Genomic DNA, 2,609 nt, shown 5'->3' with positions numbered 1-2,609 from the left:
AATAATAATGTTTTAACAGCAAATAGATTTAATGCAGTGTTAATTTCAATTGATTGACAGTGACTGCCTAGAGTGCTGTTTTGAGTAGGTTTCTGAGGGTGTACCCTAGTTTGAAGAGAAAGACTGCTAGAATTAAGGATATTTGCAAACATATTTTTAACAAAATCAAAAAGTCAATTGATAGCCACCAAACAGGAAGAAGTAAATGCCAGAAGCAGTGTCTTTGTATATTCTCCTCATCATTTTCTAACCCTGGGTTTCAACTTTTCATCCCATTTCTGTAAACCCCAACTGCCTCCACTGAAACCAAGGTGGATACCTGAAATCTCATTTATAGGAGAAACCACAGGCATGAGAGCTGCCACTGGTGCTGCCACCAGCTCCACCAAGGCCAGCGAAAAGCCCAAATGTTAGAGTGGCAGTCAAGCTGGTACTGGCACTGAAGCTACCACTGGCACTAGCACTGGCACTGGTACCAGTACTGGGACTGGCACTGGCACTGGCACTAGCACTACCACTCTCTTCGACTTTAGCTTTATCTTCAGCTCCTGCTTGGATCCAGGCTTTGGCCCAGGGTCCAATATCAGTTTCATCCCAGTTTCAGGGCCCAGCAGCTTTCTCCGAGCCAAGCCCAATGCCCATTCATGCTCTGATCTCCACTCTCGCCTTGGCTTCAGCTGCAGCCTTCAAATCTACCTCCATTGCCTCTCAGTACTGAGCTGCCCATTCCTTTGGATCCTTCTTTTGTACCTTGCAGGCAAACTTGAGAACTTTTCATCTTGCTGGTCTCATAGTAAGAACATAAGTCCCAGAAGAACTCATATTCAGGGGGATTGCTGTTGGGGACTCTAGCATAGTGCAGGTACTTCTGTTTCACAAACTCATCAGTAATGAGCTTCTTCACACCCCCAAACAGTGAGTGATGTATTCCAGGGTGCAGCCCCAACTTGAGCAGCACCTCCCAGATGACAGCCTCACTGGACCGATTTCTGTTCATGAAAATGATGCTAAGAAGCACCATGAGGAGACCCAGCTTGGGTGAGTCCTTGGTCGTTCCCAGTATGCCTGTATCAGTGGGCTCTAAGGTGCTGAGAAGAATGCATAAGTGATCATTCTTATCAATTTCCTTCAACTGAATCCCAAATACCTTCTCCAAAGAATAGCCTGCTCATTCAATGATTTCAGGGTACACATCAGTATATTCTTTGATGATGTCCTTCAGGGTGTCTGAACATCTGATGGGAATCTTTGTCTTGTCTTTAGCCAACGAATACTTCATCAAATCATTTTCCCTTCCTTGCAGAAGAGCCACATTTCGAGGTGGTGGCGTATCATGTTCCTGGGATGACTGCAGCTTGGCAGCTCTACGGCGAGCCTTGCCCCATGAGCTTTAGGCGACCTCAGGGAAAGCCCAAGCTGCTAATCGAGTGCTCGAAGCCCTGTGTACCCAAAAGGCTATGGGCTCTCTCGAAGCTCTTCTGGCCATTGAGGCCATTAGGGCCTTTGAGATCCATCGATCACCTGTGGTTCCAGAAGTCTGACTCTCATCACTGCTGCCATCCTCCTCCTCTTCCAGATGTTTCACCTTTCGGGCTTTCTTGGCCTTCACCTTGGGCCGAGTATCTTGATTCTCCTGAGCCTGGACAGCTGTACCCTCGTGCTCAGGTTCATCTGCCTGAGCCTGAGAAGCAGTAGCCTCAATCTCTGAAGCCTTTGTATTGACCTTCACACCAGCTACACAGCTGACCTTTTGGGTCTCAGTGGCAGGCATTGCCACAGCCCGCAAGTCAGTATTCTGTGTCTTGCTGTCAGCTGCTGGACTCTTGTTTTCAGCTGTCAGAATCTAAGTATCAGTCAGCTGTTTGGCAGGTGAGGACTGGATGGCAGATGCCACCTGAGCCTTTGGGGCCTTTGAGACCTTCATAGTCTTCAAGACCCCTAAGGCTTTTGAGACTTTTGCAGTCTCTGAGATCTCTGGTGCCTTTGAAGCCTTTGGTGTCTCTGAGACTTCTAAGTTCTTAGTCACTATCAACAGGGTCTGGAGCATTGAGCCACTGTCCTTTTCTGAAGCTTTGGCCTGGAAGCAAGCTGGCCCTATACCATTCTTGCTTGTGTCAGACATGTCTCAGGTTGGCCTGGCAAGAGTTGAGCCTTATTCTCTAGCAAGTCCAGGATATGTCTGCCTTCTCTGAGTTCATCTCAAAGTCAGCCTCCTGAAAAGTGCTGCAGACCAATAATAATTTAAAATAGGAAGCTTTTTAAAGATTAAGTCAAAGAAAAATTCTTCTGTGTTTTGAGTGAGTGGTTTCTTTCCAAGATCTGCAACTTTGGACTCCAGCCTGTCATGATATTCTCCACCGAGTTCTAGGGCCTCTGGGTATTTGAAGGCCCTCCCTGCACCAGAGACCCTTCTGTCCATTCACCCCTGACTATGGTTGCTGTCCAAGCCAAAGCATGTACTTGCTCACATTAGTAGATGGGAAAGAAATCAGCCCCCTGGTTGCTGCTGGATATGGGCCATAGTGGGGGAGTTCAAGCAGACTGTTAGATTTAAAGTCAGTGCTGGTGGGGTCTAGTTCCTCCCTAAGGAGGTCAAGGCCTGAGCCTTT

General features: G+C 47.5%; 1 pseudogene; it reads right to left on the bottom strand.

Moving 5' to 3' along the window:
- Positions 1 to 327: 327 nt before the first annotated feature.
- LOC101590865 lies at positions 328 to 2,122 on the bottom strand (annotated as a pseudogene).
- Between the last annotated feature and the right edge of the window lie 487 nt (positions 2,123 to 2,609).

Source organism: Octodon degus, unplaced genomic scaffold, assembly GCF_000260255.1.
Source record: "Octodon degus isolate 3935 unplaced genomic scaffold, OctDeg1.0 scaffold00058, whole genome shotgun sequence".
In the NCBI taxonomy this organism is placed as follows: domain Eukaryota; kingdom Metazoa; phylum Chordata; class Mammalia; order Rodentia; family Octodontidae; genus Octodon; species Octodon degus.
The sequence above is the reverse complement of the archived record's forward strand: the minus strand, read 5'-3'. Positions and strand labels throughout refer to the sequence as shown.